Source organism: Lithobates pipiens, unplaced genomic scaffold (assembly GCF_037356315.1).
Source record: "Lithobates pipiens isolate NorthernLeopardFrog02 unplaced genomic scaffold, aLitPip1_a1.2 Scaffold_41, whole genome shotgun sequence".
NCBI classification, from domain to species: Eukaryota; Metazoa; Chordata; class Amphibia; order Anura; family Ranidae; genus Lithobates; species Lithobates pipiens.
Window position 1 is genome coordinate 3,735,770 of NW_027507861.1, and position 18,863 is coordinate 3,754,632.

Consider the following 18,863-nt stretch of genomic DNA (forward strand, 5'->3'; position numbering starts at 1 on the left):
GATATGATATTTTGTTCTACTGTATGTTCTTACATGTAGTGGAATAACAAAACTTGACTTGAGCAGGAGAGGATTGTGCAAGATATACGACAGTGGGCAGTATTTATAAGCGAAGAGTGTGAAGGGTATGACAGTGGGCAATATGAACAGGAGAGGAGTGTGGAGGGTATGACAGTGGGCAGTATGTACAGGAGAGGAGTGTTGAGAATATGACAGTGGGTGGTATGTAAAGGAGAGGAGTGTGGAGGGTATAACAGTGGGTGGTATGTAAAGGAGAGGAGTGTGAAGGGTATGACAGAAGGCAATAAGTATATTAGAGCAGAAGCAGTGTGTGGAGGATACAACAGTGGGCAGTATGTACAGGAGAGGAGTGTGGAGGGTATGACACTGGGCAGTATGTACAGGAGAGGAGTGGGGGGTGACAGTGGGCGGTATGTACAGGAGAGGAGTGTGGAGGGTATGACAGTGGGCGGTACGTACAGGAGAGGAATGTGGAGGAGATGACAGTGGGCGGTACGTACAGAAGAGGAGTGTGGAGGGTATGACAGTGGGCAACAAGTATATTAGAGCAGAAGCGGAGTGTGCAGGATACAACAGTGGGCAGTATGTAAAGGAGAGGAGTGTGGATGGTATGACCAATGGCTGCCCGTCTATAGGGGGCACTCGGTCGCTGCCCCCACAAGCTGTCAAAGTGACAACTTTCCTCATTTATGTATTTAAGAGTGACCAGGTGCTGGACATGTGGCGGTCTATGGGAAGCTGATTTTCCCGTGTTTAGGGAGTGGTCAGGGATCACATACAATTGCCCACAAACACCCCCACTCTATTCTGATTTGTTAATATCCAGATTAACTGGCTAGGAATGGAGCAGCAGGGACCAGAGGAGAGGACAGGCGGTGTTTGTTTCCTCACTGACACACAAAGGTGGTCGACCAGTGGATTTAGAAGAGTGGCACCTTTGAAGGCAAGTGCTGGGTGGCAGTGGCGGGCTGGGCAGGGATGCCCAGACTGGGGGAAGGGGGATTGCATTTGGATGGGAAAAAATGGCTGGATATGGATGGGGCACAATGAAGCTGCAATATAGGGGGGGGGGGGGGTGTCAGTATTTTTCAGTTTGTTTGTGCCCACCAAAAAATTTTGAGCACCAGCCCCCACTGGGTATGACAGTGGGTGGTATGTAGAGGAGGAGTGTGGAGGGTATGACCAGGGGTTGACAAATTTGCTTGGAATCTAGGAGCCAGCTAAAAAAGTTAGGAGCCAGGTCCGTGATGGCGATCCGGACCTGTCCCTGGCCTGACATGGAGACGAGTGAGGGGAAGATGGCGCCCCCAGCCCCTCACCAAGTCATTGCCCATAGCTCTTAGAGGGACATTTTATTTGTTTTATTTTTTTCAAATGATGATTTTTTTTTAAAATTGCATTTTAGTGTAAATATGAGATGTGAGGTCTCTCTGACCCCGAATCTCATATATAAGAGGACTGGTCATGCTTTTTTCACAATATAAAAAAAAAAAAAAAAAAAAAATTGGGCTAACTTTACTGTTGTCTTATTTTTTTTTTATTAAACAAATTATTTTTCCCCAAAAAAAGTGCGCTTGTAAGTCTGCTGTGCAAATATTTTACTCTCTAGGGTGTTAGAATAATTTTTTTTTAAATTTATATTTATATATATTAAAAAATGTATTTTTTTATTGTAATATCTATCTATCTATCTATTTTAATAATAATAATAAATGTTTAGGGGTTCTAAGTAAAGGGAAGGACATAGGCTGGCAGGCAGGACAAGCTCCATTAGAATTGCTGGTTGTAATTCCAACGGCCACCACAAGAGGGCGCCAGATTCCAGAAGGAACCATAGGATCACAGAAGGCCTCAAAGCCGGGGGCTCAATTACCGGCCACCGGCGGCGCGGCCCGACGCGATCACACTGGGGGGGTCCACGGAGACAGGATACCCCCAGCTGTGCTGCCCCAGGCACCAGGTCGCTAATTCTAGTCGCAAATGCGACCTGGTGCCCGGGTTTTGTCGAGCCCTGGGTATGACAGTGGGTGGTATGTAGGGCTGAAACAACTAATCGATTATGAAATTAATCGATTACCATTTTCATAATCGATTAATCGGCCAGTAACATAATGGGGTTAAAAAAAAACTAAATTGAGCCCTTTATAGTACAAAAAGAGCAAATAATCGCTACTGTAAATATTTCACAGTTTTACAGTAAAAAATGAACCCCTTAAAGTAGTGATTATCTGTTTTTTTTTTTACTATAAAGGGCTCATTTTAGTATTTTTATGTTACTAAATGTCTTAGACCAGGTTCACATCTATGTGTTTATTGGTGCTTTTTGCAGAAACGCACTACAGTTAATTTACATGGTTTCCTATGGGATACGTTCACATCTGTGCTTTTTTTTTCAGTCGTTGCATATTTGGAAAGGGTCAGGGACTTTAAAACGCAAAACAGTGTTTCTTTGGTTCAATATACTTCAATGGAGAAGCTGCAGAAAAGCATGTAATGGAAGCAATTTGTGTTTTTTAATCTGCCCAAAAAAAAAAAATGCAAAAAACGCAAATTGCAGTAAAATCACGTGCACAGAAATCAAAAACGCACCGCAAAAAGCACTGCAGAAACAGATCACACACAAACTGCATAGCTGTGTACCGAGCCTTATGCTGGCCACACGGATCAATTTTCAGATGAGAATATTCAGACGAAAAATCTTTGTGCATTCGCTGAATGAAAGAATTTTGTTTGAAATTTTCACTTGGTTTTAACATCCTGTTTTTAAAATAAATGTAATTTCTGAATGAAAACCACATCCACTGTCTGAAAATTCCTTTGACCGAGAAGTTTTCTATTTCCAAATTTTCCCATCACTGTAGTTGAAAATGAACGTCAATTTGACCCACTTTCTTTTTTTTAAGGTTATTAATCGAAAAAATAATCGGCCAACTAATAATAATAATCGGCCAACTAATTATGAAAATAATTGTTAGTTGCAGCCCTAGTGGTATGTACAGGAGAGGAGTGTGGAGGATATGACAGTGGGCGGTATGTAGAGGAGAGGAGTGTGGGGGGTATGACAGTGGGCGGTATGTACAGGAGAGGAGTGTGGAGGGTATGACAGTGGGCGGTATGTAGAGGAGAGGAGTGTGGATGGTATGACAGTGGGCGGTATGTAGAGGAGAGGAGTGTGGAGGGTATGACAGTGGGCGGTATGTAGAGGAGAGGAGTGTGGGGGGTATGACAGTGGGCGGTATGTAGAGGAGAGGAGTGTGGAGGGTATGACAGTGGGCGGTATGTACAGGAGAGGAGAGTGGAGGGTATGACAGTGGGCGGTATGTACAGGAGAGGAGAGTGGAGGGTATGACAGTGGGCGGTATGTACAGGAGAGGAGTGTGGAGGGTATGACAGTGGGCGGTATGTAGAGGAGAGGAGTGTGGGGGGTATGACAGTGGGCGGTATGTACAGGAGAGGAGTGTGGAGGGTATGACAGTGGGCGGTATGTACAGGAGAGGAGAGTGGAGGGTATGACAGTGGGCGGTATGTACAGGAGAGGAGTGTGGAGGGTATGACAGTGGGCGGTATGTACAGGAGAGGAGTGTGGGGGATATGACAGTGGGCGGTATGTACAGGAGAGGAGTGTGGGGGATATGACAGTGGGCGGTATGTACAGGAGAGGAGTGTGGGGGATATGACAGTGGGCGGTATGTACAGGAGAGGAGTGTGGAGGGTATGACAGTGGGCGGTATGTACAGGAGAGGAGTGTGGAGGGTATGACAGTGGGCGGTATGTTCAGGAGAGGAGTGTGGAGGGTATGACAGTGGGCGGTATGTACAGGAGAGGAGTGTGGAGGGTATGACAGTGGGCGGTATGTACAGGAGAGGAGTGTGGAGGGTATGACAGTGGGTGGTATGTACAGGAGAGGAGTGTGGGGGATACGACAGTGGGCGGTATGTACAGGAGAGGAGTGTGGAGGGTATGACAGTGGGCGGTATGTACAGGAGAGGAGTGTGGAGGGTATGACAGTGGGCGGTATGTTCAGGAGAGGAGTGTGGGGGGTATGACAGTGGGCGGTATGTACAGGAGAGGAGTGTGGAGGGTATGACAGTGGGCGGTATGTACAGGAGAGGAGTGTGGAGGGTATGACAGTGGGTGGTATGTACAGGAGAGGAGTGTGGAGGGTATGACAGTGGGTGGTATGTACAGGAGAGGAGTGTGGGGGATATGACAGTGGGCGGTATGTACAGGAGAGGAGTGTGGGGGATATGACAGTGGGCGGTATGTTCAGGAGAGGAGTGTGGAGGGTATGACTGTAGGGAAATTCAGCTTCTAGGACCACCCAGATAGGTTCAGGTAATGCAGGAAGACTTCTGTAGACCCCCAGGCCCGGAGATATCAATAATGTGACAGGAGACAGGTTTACAATCCTTCACTTTAAAGAGATCTCCTTACACAAGGTGAAAGTTGCCCTTCTATACAATCTCGGGATAACAAGGGAGGAGTTTCTGTAGTGTTACACGTATACAGAAGAAGTAGCTTCTGTCAATATGTTACTTATTAGCTGGAGCCATAAGATAAAGTTCACATCATTTTTACTACAACATATATGTATTCCTGAACAGATGTCGTTATCTTATCTAAAACAAACACAAGCCTGAGCGAGGGGCAAACTCCACACTCTTCATATATATGTAAAAATAACCAAGAGAACATTTCTATAGATAACACTAGAAACATGTGTGAGTTTCAACTTCAACTCATATTTGAATTTAAGAGTTTTCATAGTACAACATAAAATCTTGAACAAAATGGAGTCTATCTCGCTATCGTTCTTTACAGTTCCCCCTCTTTATATGACTCGCTACCTTCCACAGTTATGTCATCTTTTCTTCTATCATAATACATACTGAGATAAACTATTCGCAGGATCAGGGGGATCGGGATCAGGATCAGGGGGTTCTTGATGCCTTAACAATTCTGCACATTATAAGCTTATAACAGACATATAGGAACAAAAAACAAAAATAATCATCATAGTTCTAGTTACGGCAGCACTTTACCCAGGTAAGTATTCCTATTCCAGAACTTAGGTTTGTGAAAGGATCCCGTGTCTTAGCAATGTTTCCAGCTCCGGTGTTGTGCAATTATATCCTAGTAATCCGGTACCTCAATACTTGTGTTTAGTGATGGACGAACTTCCGATGGGACATTTCGTGAACGCGGACGCGGCCGATAGTTCGCGAACCGTAACGTTCGCGGCGGGCCCCATTGACTTCAATGGGAGGCGAACTTTGCAAACCTACAGGTCAAATTTGCAGCCACAAAATAATTATTAGCTGGGCAAACATAGTCCCACCACATGGCCAATGACATAATACATGTATGAGGTGAATTTGGGATCGACAACTACAAGTATTCTTTTTTTATATGGGAAATTGTTCTGACAATTCAGGACTGTGGAGCGCATGAAGGCAATGGAGGAGAGGGAAGGTCAGGGACCAGGGTAGGCAAAGAAGAGGATGCAGGAGATGATCACCAGCAGCGTGACATACAGCAATGACACCTGCACCGTGATAGAGGCATCTGACAGCAGCACCGTGATAGAGAGCACTGACATCAGCAGCGTGACATACAGCAATGACACATGCACCGTGATAGAGTCATCTGACAGCAGCACCGTGATAGAGAGCACTGACATCAGCAGCGTGACATACAGCAATGACACCTGCACCGTGATAGAGAGCACTGACAGCAGCACCCTGACATAAAGCACTGACAGCAGCACCGTGATATACAGCACTGACAGCAGCACCCTGACATAAAGCACTGACAGCAGCACCGTGATATACAGCACTGACAGCAGCACCATGATATACAGCACTGACAGCAGCACCGTGACATAAAGCACTGACAGCAGCACCGTGATATACAGCACTGACAGCAGCACCGTGATATACAGCACTGACAGCAGCACCGTGATAGAGAGCACTGACAGCAGCACCGTGACATAAAGCACTGACAGCAGCACCGTGATATACAGCACTGACAGCAGCACCGTGATATACAGCACTGACAGCAGCACCGTGATATACAGCACTGACAGCAGCACCGTGATATACAGCACTGACAGCAGCACCGTGATATACAGCACTGACACCGTAAGCAGCCCCAGGAGAAAGTCAGCACAGCACAGGGATGGTGGGAGCACCTCAAAATATGCACAGCCCCAGGAAGAAGTCAGCACAGCACAGGGATGGTGAGAGCCCCTCATAATATGCACAGCAGAGGTACAGCCCCATGAGGAGGTCAGCACAGCACAGGGATGGTGGGAGCCCCTCATAATAAGCAGCCCCAGTAGAAATATGACACCACTCAACCTCTTCAAAGAGGGGGGTACGGGCATATAGTACAGTGTGCTTTTTTTGGACAAGGAAGTGAGCCAAATGAAGAAAGAGCTCCCACTGGGCTCGGTGATGGCTGCTCATGTGCCTTCTTAAGGCGGTCATCCCTAGGTGAGTGTTGGGCTTACCGCGACTTATGCGTTGACTGCAAAGATTGCAGATGGCAACGCTATTGTCAGCAGCGGACACGTTAAAAAAAGCCCACACTGCGGAGCCATGTGCCGGTGTCCTGGGAGCGCCAGATGTGACCGTACATGGTCGATGACTCGCTACGGATACATTTGCAGTCTGCTTTGTCCCTCCTGTGCAATGTAAGTTATTCCTGCTTCTCCTCCCTATCTGCTGGTCCATATCTCCCTCTGAACTCCCCTCCTCTTCCTCTCTTGTGGGCACCCACGTGACATCACTAGACATGTCATCATCAACGTCACCTTCCCCACCGCTATAAGTAGAGATCTTGGAGTAGGCAGCAACACCGGGGACCAACCTCCTCCTTGGGCTGATCTGGGTACTGTCATCAGACTGCTGAGTAGCGGTTGTTGCTACCTCCTCTTCCTGATCCAATACCAAGAGTGGCTGCGCATCAGAAATGTCTTCTTGATATGGATCGGAAAATAATTCCTGTGACTCAAGTGGAGGGTATGTTGTGGTGGTGTTGGTGGTAGTGTCTTTGGGGGTGCACATAGCAGAGAGTGAAGAAGAGGGTGCAGATCGAGAGGATGAGGAAGGTGCAGAAGAGTTAGGCCGCGTACACACGGGCGGACTGTTCGCCCAACTAGGTTCATCAAACAGTTTGACAAACAGTCCGTTCAAAATTAGCATGAACGGACTTGGCCACACACACGACGAACGAACAGTCCGCTGAAACCTAGCGCGATGACGTATACAGCACGTACGACGGGACGAGAAATTCGACGTCCAATACACTGCAATGCAACCTTCGCTGTGAAAATCCTTTCTGAGCATGCGCGCAACTTAGTTTGTCGAACAAGCCTACACACGAGGGGACTGTCCGCTGAAACAAAGTTTCAGCGGACAGTTTTTCGGAAATTCCGAAAAACCTTGTTCGTCAAACTGTCCGCTGAAACTGTCTGCTGAAGCCCACACACGAGCGGACTGTCCGCTGAAACACTGTTCAGCGGACAAAGTTGAGCGAACAGTCCCCGCGTGTGTACGCGGCCTAATAGTAACAGCTACTGATTAAACTGACCCTCACTGCCTGACACACTGCTTCCTGCCTGTCCCTATATAAACTGACAAAAAAACAGAGGCTACTGGAACAATAACTGTTACTGGAATAGCACTTTTGTGGACCTGATAGTAACAGCTAATGATGATGATGATGATGATGATGATTAAACTGACTCTCCCTGCAGCACACAGCGTCCTTTCCCTTTCTCTAAACTGACAAAAGACACTCAGGCTGCTGCAACAATCAGTAGCACAGCAAACCTATATACACCTAACACCTATACCAGTCCTGAAAAGAACTTTTGTGTACCAAATAGCTAGCGATTTGGGTCACTGGAATCTCTCCCTGCTCCACACAGCAACCGCTCCCTATAGTGACAGAAGAAAGAATGTAAAATGGCCGCCGGATCGGGTCTATTTATAAGTTAGGGGGGGAATGTCCAAGTGTCCATGCGCTGTAATGTCTCAATTGGCTGTCCTGTACCCCATGATGGATGTGTCATCAGGTCAAAGTTCTTTTACACAGTAAACACGGAAGTCCGCCGGGCGAACGGCGGCAATAGTCCGCTGATCGGGCAAATCGCGAACAGCCGAAATTCGCCGCAAACGACCGCCGGGTGAACTGTTCGGCTATCACTACTTGTGTTATGAAACTAGGTACAACACTCGTAATCTTCTGTGTTTTCACATATCCCTGTTAACCCTTTCCCGCCGAGATCTGCGTACTCTGCTTCCGGGGGTTATACCGGGAAGATGCCCGCACCTGCAGGCGATTGGCTATCCAGGCATAACAACCGATGCGGCTAAAAGCCGCTCGGCTGTTATGCCGGAGGAGCGGGAGGGGACGTCCCCCCCCCTCCCGCCGCTGTTACCGGTGCTCCCGCTCGATCGGGATCACCGATTCAAATTCCGCTGCCTCCAGCTGCTGGGGAGGAACTGGAATGACGCCGTAATTGGCTTCGTTCCAGTCTCCTCATAGTAAACACGGAAGCGAGGTCATGACGTCACTTCCCGTTTACTTGGCTGCCAATGGTGCCGGTTTTAAAAAATATACAGTATTCAGAATCGCCGTTTTTTGGCGATCTGAATACATTGAAGTGTAATGGAAGGGTGGGGGGGTCTTTTAGACCCCCGATCCCTCCATGAAGAGGACCTGTCACCACCTATTACTGTCACAAGGGATGTTTACATTCCTTGTGACAGCAATAAAAGTGATCAAATTTTTTTAAACAATTTAGTCATTTTAAAATAAATAAAAAAAAATAAAAAATTTAAAGCGCCCGCCGTCCCCGCGAGCTCGCGAAGCAAAGAAGACGCATACGGAAGTCGCTCCCGCGTATGTAAACGGTGTTCAAAATGTGAGGTATCGCCGTGATCGTCAGAGCGAAAACAATAATTCTAGCACTAGACCTCCTCTGTAACGCTAACCTCGTAACCGTAAAAAAAAAAAATTTAAAGTGTCGCCTATTGAGATTTTTATGTACCGTAGTCGTCAATCCACAAGTGCGCGCAATTATAAAGTGTGACATGTTTGGTATCTATTTACTCGGCGTAACAATATCTTTCACATTACGCAAAAAAAATTGGGCTAATTTTACGTTTTTGTTTTTTTTTTTAATTCATGAAAGTGTCCCTTTTCCCAAAAGTTGCGTTTAAAACACCGCTGCGCAAATACCGTGCGACATAAAATATTGCAACAATCGCCGTTTTATTCCTCTAGAGTCTCTGCTAAAAAAATTATATTATATAACTATATATATATATATATATATATATATATATATATATATATATATATATATATATATATATATATGAGAGAGAGAGAGAGAGAGAGAGAGAGAGAGAGAGAGAGAGAGAGAGAGAGAGAGAGAGAGAGAGAGAGAGAGAGAGAGAGAGAGAGAGAGAGAGAGAGAGAGAGAGAGAGAGAGAGAGAGAGAGAGAGAGAGAGAGAGAGAGAGAGAGAGAGAGAGAGAGAGAGAGAGAGAGAGAGAGAGAGAGAGAGAGAGAGAGAGAGAGAGAGAGAGAGAGAGAGAGAGAGAGAGAGAGAGAGAGAGAGAGAGAGAGGAGAGAGAAGAGAGAGAGAGAGAGAGAGAGAGAGAGAGATATATATATATATATATATATATATATATATATATATATAGAGAGAGAGAGATAGATATAGAGATATTATATATATATATATATATATAATGTTTGGGGGTTCCAAGTAATTTTCTAGCAAAAAATATGGATTTTAAACACCAAATTCCAAAAATTGGCTTAGTCATGAAAGGGTTAAAGGGGTTGTAAAGGTTCGTTTTTTTATTTTCTACATAGGTTCCTCTAAGCTAGTGCTTTGTTGGTTCACTTACCTTTTCCTTCGATTTCCCTTCTAAATGTTTTTTTTTCTTTGTCTGAATATCTCACTTCCTGTTTCTCCTCAGTAAACTTCTCACCATCAGCCGAATGGTGGTTAGTCAGCCAGAACAGCTTACTGAGGAGGAACAGGAAGTGAGAAATTCAGACAAAGAAAACAAACAAAAAATGACCAGTTACACTTACCGGTAACAGCTTTTCTAGGAAATCTTCCAGGACGGCACACCTGAGAGATGACTGGTCCACCTGACAGGAAACACAATCAACAACAAGTTTAAAAGTTCCCACCCCTCCCTCAGACCCTCAGTTATAGTAAAGAAAAGCCCACACCGGTGTCAGAGGGAACATTCTGTGAGGAATGAATATACCACACCAATAAAACAAGGGTAGGGAAGTAGGCCTGCCGTCCTGGAAGATTTCCTAGAAAAGACGTTACCGGTAAGTGTAACTGGTCATTTTCTCCAGCCATCTTCCAGGACGGCACACCTGAGAGGATGAGCAAGAAGTTCAGGCCTACCTTTAGGGCGGGACAACCGCTTGTAGGACCTCCCTGCCAAATCCTGTGGGACAACAGCTCCACTCTGTAGTGCCTCAGAAATGTCCTATGGCTCGTCCATGTTGCTGCTCTGCAGATCTGGTCGATTGAGGCGCCTGCCCTTTCTGCCCAGGAGGTCGCAGGGATCTGGTTGAATGTGCCTTAAGGTGGGCTGGCACTGGTTTACCTGCCTGCCTATAAGCAATAGATATGGTTTGTCTGACCCATCTAGCCATCGTTGGTTTAGAGGCTTGTAGACCCTTTCTCTTCCCTGAGAAGGTGATTAATAAATGACTTGATCTCCTAAAGTCTCTCACTCTTTCCAAATATACTAGGAGACAGCACCTGACATCTAAGAAATGGAACCTTTCCTCTTCCTTATTCTTGGGATTCTGGCAAAAAGATGGGAGAATAATCTCCTGCGTTCTGTGAAATAACGAAGCTACTTTTGGCAAATAAAGAGGATCCTGAGTGAGGATTACCCTATCCTCTAGGATACGCAAAAACGGCTCTTTAATCGAAAGGGCCTGTATATCACCCACCCTTCTGGCCGTAGTGATAGCCAGAAGGAAGGCCATCTTAAATGATAAAAGTCTAACTGAAATTTGAGCCACCAGCTCAAAAGGCCCCTTTGTTAGGGCATCTAATACCAGGGATAGGTCCCATGGAGGGCAACTGACCGACCTGACTGGAACTACCCTTTCCCTAGCCAACAACCTTTTTATCAGTGGCTCTTGTCCTAGCTTCCTGTCAAAAAACACGGACAGGGCTGCCACCTGGACTTTGAGGGTGCTGACTGCCAAACCCTGGTCCACCCCCTCTTGAAGAAAGTCTAGGATGGTAGGTATCTGGAGAGCCCCCTCCTTAGACTGCAGCCAATGGGAGAAAACTTTCCAGACTTTCACATAAATTTTTCTGGGGACGCCTTTCCTACTAAGGAGAAGAGTGTCTATCACTCTCTCCGAACAGCCCCTGTCACAGAGTATTTCCCTCTCAAGATGCTGTCAGAGAGAGAGAGAGAGAGACGTTCCGAGTCGGGGTGAAAGACTGGACCTTGACTGAGCAGGTCTCGTTGCACCGGCAGATGCAGCAGGGGAGTTACTGAGAGACTCTGAATGGTGGGAAACCAAACCCTCTTGGGCCACCAGGGTGCTATCAGCACCAGGTCTGTCCTTGAGTAGGTTAACTTCTGTAGAACTCTGGGAATGAGTACCAGTGGGGGAAAGGCATAAGCCAGCCTGAAATCCCACACCTGTACAAGAGCGTCTATCCCTTCTGCCTCTTGATCCTTGTAAAGGGAGAAAAACCTGCGGACCTTCGCATTCCTCCGGGAAGTGAATAAATCTATTTCTGGCCTGCCAAAATGTCTGCACACCAGGGAGAAGACTTCTTTGCTCAATCCCCATTCTCCCTGAAGGATGGGTTGTCTGCTTAGGAAATCCGCCTGCAGATTGAGCGAGCCTTTTATATGAATCGCTGAAAGTGAAAGGACCTTCTTTTCCGCTTCCCCTAGGATTTGCTGTGCTAACTCCTTCAGTTTGCCTGACCTTGTCCCCCTTGGTGGTTTAGGTAGGCGACCGTGACCAGGTTGTCTGAGAGGACCTGTACCTCTCTGCCCTGCAGCTGCTCTTGGAAATAGTTTAGCACCTTGCCTACCGCCAGAAGCTCCCTGAAGTTGGAGGACTCCCGAGCTTGGCCATGATTCCAGGACCCCCTGGGCATACCGGTCTCCCAGATGAGCCCCCCCAACCCCAAGCGCTAGCGTCTGTGGTTAAGACCAAAGGGTCTATCTGGGACTAGGGGCAACCCTTCAACAAGTTGTGTGAGTCGAGCCACCACAGCAGAGAGAAAGAGACCTCCTCTGTGAGGAACACTCTCCTCTCCAGTGTTTCTCTTTTTCCTCCCCATGAGGCAAGCAGAAAGGCCTGAAGCTGCCGAGAATGGAGTTGTGCCCAAGTTACTGCCGGTATGCAGGAGGTCATTAGACCCAGCAGTCTCATTTTATACCTCAGAGAGGCTTCTCCTCTTTCGAGAAGGGTGACAACTGCATTCTGGACTTTCACTACCTTTTCTGTTGGTAGGAATACCCTCTGTGCCCTGCGAGTCTAACAGGTAGCCTAGGTACAGTTTGGACTGAGATGGTATCAGTGAGGACTTCTCCCGACTGACCATCCAACCCAAGGTCTCCAGAGTCTCTAACATGATGTCTCTGTCTATCAAAGCTTGCCTCTGATCCACATTGTAGATCAGTAAGTCGTCCAGGTAGGGTATTAAACCTATACCCTGGAGGTGTAGGTATGCTACGACTTTGGCCATTACCTTCGTGAATACCCTTGGGCTGGCCGCCAGCCCAAAGGGGAGTGCTCTGAACTGCCAGTGTTGTACCTTTTGCTGTATGCAAATTGCAAAGCTTAGGTACTTCTGGTGTTCGGGAGCAATGGGTATGTGTAGATATGCGTCTCAGGTCCAGAGTGACCATAAAAACTCCTGCCTGAAGAGGTTTTCTTACTGAATAAATACTTTCCATTCTGAACCTCTTGTGTAGTAAGTAACGGTTGAGTCCTCTCAAATTTATTATTAACCGAAATTTGCCCGAGGGTTTTGGAACCACAAACACGTGTGAGTAAAAGCCCTGGGCCAACTGACTGGCTGGTACTGGAGCAATAACCTCTTGCTCTGCCAGCTCTTTTATATTTCCCAGTAACCCCTCTGCCCTGGCTGGGTCCCTGGGGAGAAAAGTAATAAGAAAATTCTGTGGGGTAAAGCTCTGAAATTCCAGTCTGTACCCCTCCTTTAAGAGGCTTAAAATATATGGACTTGGGGGCGCATGCGCGGCGCTGAACGTAATGGCGGCCTGAAGGGATAGCTCCGTCTCCCTCGGAACTTTATCAGCGCCCTGGAGGGATTATATTCAGTTTGGCACCTCATGACCTACACCCTCCAGGTCCCCTAAACACGGTGCATGCCGGCGAAGAAGAAGTAGTCTCGTAGCGGGAGCCAGCATATCTTAACTCACTATCTCCTGCGCACGAGGGACAGCAACGTGATGGCCCAAGATGGCGCGGAGCGGTGCGGTATCGCTTCCTCCCCGCTCGCCTCACCGCAAGTCTCCACAGGCTCTCCTTCGCTCCAGCCCCAGGTAGGAGACAATAACTCTCTCTCAAAAGCGGATCTTGACGCCAGCCTGGAAGCTATGTATGACAGGCTGGCGTCCAAGTTTCAAACGGAGCTGCACAAGACCTCGCAAGCCTTGGCGCAGGAGATTGCGGCCCTGGGTTCCAGGACGGACAGGCTGGAAAGCAAACACGACGAACTTACGCTGGCACATAATGATCTCAGCAGAGAACATGAAACCCTCGCATCAACGGTTCTAACTATGCAGTCGCAAATCGAGGAGCTCGATAACAGGAATAGACGCAATAACTTGCATCTCCGTGGGATCTCGGAATCGGAGACAGACCTGATACCTACTGTTATCCGCCTCTTTAAATCTCTCCTGCCAGACCACGAATCGTCCTCCTTTACATGCGATCGGATACACCGAGCCCTCTGTCCGAAGCCTCCTGCAAACAAACCCCCACGGGATATTGTCTTGTGCATGAAAGACTTTCTGGTTAAAGAGGACATATTACGTGCAGCGAGAAACAAACAGCGCATTCTTTTAGATGATGCTCAAATTCAAATCTTCCCGGATATTTCCCCAGCCACTTTGGAGAGAAGGAGGAACCTCAAAGATGTTACTGCTGCCCTGCAATCGGCCCGGATTCGATACAGATGGGGGTTCCCCTTTAAGCTTGTGGTACCTCACAATGGCAGCACCTATTCTGTCACTACGCTCCAGGAGGGCCAAGAGCTCCTTGTCAAGCTGGGTCTCTTAGATGCTGCGGATCTTCACAGACCACCCTCTACCCCCAGACCAGCTCCTATTTGGCAAACTCCACCCTCGTGGAGAGACAGAAGAAGAATTCGTTATGGAATTGGGGACCACAACGCTGACAGTCCACGTTAGCCGGAATGGTTTCCTTTTGGTTTGCTTTCCTCTGCTGATTAGCTCCAGCGAGTCTACAATTCCTTTAGTTTCCTTACTACGTGAGACATGATCCATCAATCTGCCAAGCCAGGCGTCTGCATTTCTGGCTACACAGGCAGAGGCTAGAGCAGGCACCATCGCCGCCGCATTCGCCTCCCAGGCCCTCTTGAGTAAGGTCTCAGACTTTTTATCCATCTGGTCCTGAATGCTTCCAGAGTCTTCGAAGGACAAATCAGACCTCTTGGACACCTGTGCTAGGGCTGCATCCAAACAGGGGTTTTTAAAAAAAAAAAATCCTCCTCCTCATCCTTAAAGGGGCACCTTCTCTTCCAAGCTTTTAGTCTGAGGAGTTTACGTTCAGGTTCCTTCCATTCTCTGAGGATTATATCCTTCAGAGACTGGTGGACAGGAAAGGTTCTGGCCTGTAACCTTCCTAGGCCTCTATACACCCTATCCTGTGCTGAATATCTTCTGAGGCGTAAATGGCCTTTAATAGGCCTTCCATGTCCTCCGCTGAGAACAAAAGTCCCCCAGGCTTAGCTTCCCCCTGGCTATTCTGGTCCGAATCTTCCTCCCCAGTACTAAAAGCTCAGGTTTTCCTGTGAACGAGGGGTCTCTACCAGATGGGCCTTCATCCCGACCCTTCTCTAGTGTAGTCTGGAAAGACTGGAGGGTAGCTAGAATTTCTGACTGCAAGGCCCGACACTCCTTTGCAACCTGGGCGGTCCCCTTGCCTGCGAGCTTAAAGATACATCTATCGCAGAAAGGCTTGCTGTGGTCTTGTGCCAATTTAGAATTACAATAACCACAACGCCTGGACTTCGAAGTAGCTTTTCCTATAGACCTACTGGCTGACCCCTGGGCAGAGCCTTCAGTCCCTGGAAACAGTAAAAATAGACAATTAGCTACCCATGTCCTAAAGGGGGAAGGGGGGTCTGCCTCAGAGTACCCTGCCCCTACAAAACACAGCTGGATCACTCACCCCCTGCGGCGACCTCAATGGCTGTTTGCTCAGACGGACCTTCCACCTCCATAGCAATTTAGCTGTCCTGCAGGATCGCTGTACCAGGTGCTGTCTTGAGCATTGCCCCTGTTTGCCTTGGAGATGCTGCAATTGCATGAAGAGTTTCACCAGCAGCACTGCCTGGGTGCTTTCCACTGCACCCTCTGCCATTATAGGACTGCTGACTGGCGCCATTTTTTGGAGGTCTGTCGCCCGGAAAGGACGTCGGGACGCTCCCGCAGGACTTCCGGTCCTGCGCAGCAATGCTGGAACGCACGCCTGCGTCCAGACATCACTGCATCAGAGAGATCTCCACCGCCATTCCGGAAACTCGATGCCCGGAAGTGACACGGTGCTCCGGCGAACTTCCGGACATGCGCAGTAGTGCTGGAACGCACGCCATCCGCGTTTAGCACCGCTGCTAGGGAAAAGATGCAACTCACCGCACTCCACCAACGAACCCGGCGTTCTAGGTAAGGCAAAGCACAAATAGGGAGCAGCACTACTAGGACAACTCCCCTGTCCTGTGAGGCTGAAACAAAGTTTTCCTGGAAAAACTCCCCCCCCCCCCCCCCCAGGTGCCCCTGGAGGTCGCGCGAGACTGTCACAGACCCTGTCTGCCTGAGTCCCAGGGAAAACAATTCTGTAGAGAAAAAGGGGTCCCAGACCCCTCAGAGAAACACAATAAAACTGAGAAACTTGGTTTCACTGCCATCCTGTGGGAAACACAATCAAGAACTGAGGGTCTGAGGGAGGGGTGGGAACTTTTAAACTTGTTGTTGATTGTGTTTCCTGTCAGGTGGATCAATCATCTCTCAGGTGTGCCGTCCAGGAAAATGACTGGAGAAAAAACATTTACAAAGGGAAATCGAAGGAAAAGGTAAGTGAACCAACAATGCACTAGCTTATAGGAACCTATTTAGAAAATAAAAAACAAACCTTTACAACCCCTTTAAAGCAGCACTCATGCTTTTCTATGGCTAACTAGTGTAGTTCTAATTGTTTTCTGTATTTAAATTTAGAAATATCCTCAGAATTCTTTTCCATTACGTCATCGATGATTCCAGTGTAATTATTCAACCTTTTTATTAAGTCTTTTCCCCACCCAGTCCATGAAGGGGAACCAAGCCCATGCCATATCTTTTTTAAGAAATAACTCCCCTTTTATTGCGGTGTTGGGGGGGTACCTTGGATCCATGCTAGCTTCAAGGAGGTGTCTTCCCTTGCCATCTCCTACTACGCCCATAATGGGGACTAGGGCTGCAAGAGAACACCATCCTTGGGGTTCAGTGGGGGATCCAGGGGTGGCAGATTTTTCCCACAACAAAATATAAATACTGTTTCCTAGAGCTAAAGATTGTTTGTTGAATATGGTCATCATTTCATCAGAAAGACTGGAAAAGGTTAAATTCGACAATCATTTTCCTACTGTGGAACTGGAGAGAAGAAAGTTTATCAGAGTTTATCAGAGTTTATCAGAGTGGGGTTTTAGGGCGGGTTCTGAAGTGTGAAAGAAAAGGACTTTCAATTGATGTCATTGAAAAAAAAAGTGAATTTTTAGCTTGTTGGGAAACTTCAGCTCCGTTTGTGGAGTTTCCCCCCCAACCTAAAAACACCAGTCTGGGAAATGACTTCTACCAAGAATTGGGAAAGTAAGGGGATTATTAGAAAGCGCTCGTGTGACATTTGTGAGGACGGCAGGAGGAGCGCCATTAAAGGAGGGGGTGAAGTTTAGAGGTACGGCCATTAAGGGGATCCTAGTAGTGCTGGGATGGAGTTTACTATCCAACATTTTTCAAATCCAGATTTCTTGGCAGAGATATATTTAAACTTCAATAATAACATTTTATCGGTAAAACTTTCTGAGTATTCATTTCTCTTGTGTCTATCATTCATATTATTCTGTTGTAGTGGGGGGTATGTAAAGGAGAGGAGTGTGGAGGGTATGACAGTGGGCGGTATACACAGGAGAGGAGTGTATGACAGTGGGCAGTATGTACAGGAGAGGAGTGTGGAGGGTATGACAGTGGGCGGTATGTAGAGGAGAGGAGTGTGGAGGGTATGACAGTGGGCAGTATGTACAGGAGAGGAGTGTGGAGTGTATGACAGTGGGCAGTATGTACAGGAGAGGAGTGTATGACAGTGGGCAGTATGTACAGGAGAGGAGTGTGGAGTGTATGACAGCGGGCGGTATGTACAGGAGAGGAGTGTGGAGGGTATGACAGTGGGCAGTATGTATAGGAGAGGAGTGTGGAGGGTATGACAGTGGGCAGTATGTACAGGAGAGGAGTGTATGACAGTGGGCAGTATGTACAGGAGAGGAGTGTGGAGTGTATGACAGCGGGCGGTATGTACAGGAGAGGAGTGTGGAGGGTATGACAGTGGGCAGTATGTATAGGAGAGGAGTGTGTGAGGGTGGATGATGTGTGCAGCAGAGAAGTGCGGATTGTCATACTCTCCACCCTCAACCTCTAGAACAGGGGTCTTCAAGCTATGGCCCTCCAGTTGTTCAGGAACTACAATTCCCATCATGTCGAGCCATGTCTGAATGTCAGAGTTTTGCAATGCCTCATGGGATGTGTAGTTTCATAACAGCTGGAGGGCCGTAGTTTGAGGATCCCTGCTCTAGAATCACAAGTGCAGCCAATACAATGACGCCAGGAAGGAGTGAGAACATTCTGATTAAACTGCCAGGTCCCCCCCAATAAAATATACTCTTGGAATTCCAGGACCCCCAGCGGGTTCTTCTGGTGTTTCCCACTTATTCTGTCTCTGACACAAGTCCCAGATCAGTAAAAAAGTTCCCTCTACATGTAGAGAGTTTGGTGACCTTCTTGTTAGGGGGACAGACAGAGACAAAGTGTAAAAGTACAATCCACATACATATATACAGTATATACACCCAGATGATTCATCACAAGGAGGAGGAGCCGGTCACAGATGATTGGTATGTCTATAGCAGGGACAGGAGCCCTGTACTATGAATAGGACATCCACATGACTTACCTGTGTGGTCTGACGTGGAGAAAATCCGATGCTGGTGGCCGTGTGTTTAAGATGGAGACCAAGAAGCTGCTCAACCTTCTGGAAGCAGATCTAAAATGGCCGAAAACAGGAAAAAAAAAAAAAGGGGGTGTAACCCATTAGTTACATTCTCAGTCTGGTATTTCCTGTTTTTGTCTCACTAAAATAACGGAACTGATTGCATGGCATTGTACGTCATCACAATGGCATGTACATGTACGTGCTTGCCTTCCAGCTGGTGGGGGGGGTCCGATCGGACCCCCTCCCGCTGGATACGGTGGTCCATTTCGCTTTAGGAGTGATCCGGGATGAGGG

General features: G+C 47.5%; 1 protein-coding gene across 2 annotated transcripts in view; it reads right to left on the minus strand.

The window, feature by feature from the left end:
* LOC143956802 (uncharacterized) overlaps positions 1-18,863 on the minus strand; it is a 69,230-nt gene that overhangs the window by 33,670 nt on the left and 16,697 nt on the right. For both annotated transcript variants that reach the window (XM_077466975.1, XM_077466976.1), the window contains exon 2: positions 18,531-18,620. The gene's annotated coding sequence lies outside the window, so the exon portion shown is untranslated. The remainder of the gene's footprint in view (positions 1-18,530; positions 18,621-18,863) is intronic.